Here is a 1396-nt window from a genome sequence, read left to right as displayed (position 1 = left end):
ATCACTAAATAGGGTGTTTTTTTTTTTTTTCAAGATTTTATCTATTCATTAGAAAGAGAGGGAGAGAGAGAGTGCAGAAATGGGCAGAAGGGCAGAGGGAGAAGCCGACTTCCCTCTGACTGGGAAGCATGATGTGGGACTCGATCCCAGGACCCTGAAATCATGACGGAGCCAAGGCAGAGGCTTAACTGACTGGGCCACCCAGGTGCCCCAAACAGGGTGGTTTCATTTGCTTCTTTTTGACCTATTTATAAATGGCAGCACAAAAGTTTTATTTGTGGCTGATTTCCTTCTTTATTTTGTTTTTAAGATTTGTCTGTATTTCTCGAGCAGCATTAGTGTTTACCTCCGTGTATTGGCTACTTAATGTATTTATGACTGCTGACAAGCATTTGAGTTGTTTCCATGGGTTATAAAGAGCGCTGCTGTGGACATTTTTGTTACTTACATTCTGTGCACCCAGGCTTGCTTTTTAGAGGAGAGATAACTTGGAGTGAAATTGCTAAGTCACAGGGTTCGCACAACATCATTGTATCCTAAATGCCTAAATTGTTTACTAAAGTCCTTTTTACTAACTTGTACATCCACCAGCAATGTATAAGGATTTTGGTTATTCCACATCCTTAGCACTACTTGGTACTGTCAGACCTTACACTTTAGACGACTTGATGGCTATCTAGTGGTTCCTCATGGCGGATTAATACAATTTCTCTGATCACAACTAAGTTGGGGTATCTTTTCATATGTTTATTAGGTATTTGGATTTTCTCTTTTGATAAGAGTCTAGTTAAGTCATTTGTCCTTTTTTCCCTATTAGTTTGTTCACTAATAATAATTTATATGGTGACTATTCTTGCTATTCTGATTTCTTAATAATCAGGGCAGGCTCAGCATTCACTATATTAAGACCATGCATGTGTCCCCAGGCCTAGTTCTTTCCCTAGGTCTGGTTTTATAAATTCTGGTGATAAATCAAATCTGATTTATATGATGCATCTTATATGGGAAATGTCTGTGACTCTAGGTGTTTGCTCATCCTCTAGAAATGATGGCATAGCTAGTGTAAAAACTTCTGAAGATAACCATTGCTAATTTGATGATTACCAGCTGTCATTGAATGAATTGTAAAACTACTGTGTTTTATTTTCTAGGAAAAAGAAGAATATCTTGTAAATTATGCAGTGGTTCAAGATGGCAGCTAGAAAGATCCTAACTCACCTCCTTCTGCAGACGTATCAAATCTACAATAACATATAGAATAATTCCTGTTGAAAACTGAAAACTAGCTGAAACTTGGGATATCTTCACAAGGGATGAAAGGACCACATCTAGATTGGGAAGGAGAAGCAGAGACACAGTCTCACCAAAATCCTGTCTCTGGCTCTGTGACACAAAA

General features: G+C 38.2%; 1 non-coding gene across 1 annotated transcript; it reads left to right on the top strand.

Moving 5' to 3' along the window:
- Positions 1-841: 841 nt before the first annotated feature.
- Positions 842-973, top strand: LOC116585450. The gene has a single exon (XR_004283638.1). It is a non-coding gene; the product is annotated as a small nucleolar RNA SNORA72 (small nucleolar RNA).
- Positions 974-1396: the final 423 nt, after the last annotated feature.

The sequence above is a fragment of the Mustela erminea genome, chromosome 2 (assembly GCF_009829155.1).
Source record: "Mustela erminea isolate mMusErm1 chromosome 2, mMusErm1.Pri, whole genome shotgun sequence".
Classification (NCBI taxonomy): domain Eukaryota; kingdom Metazoa; phylum Chordata; class Mammalia; order Carnivora; family Mustelidae; genus Mustela; species Mustela erminea.
The sequence above is the reverse complement of the archived record's forward strand: the minus strand, read 5'-3'. Positions and strand labels throughout refer to the sequence as shown.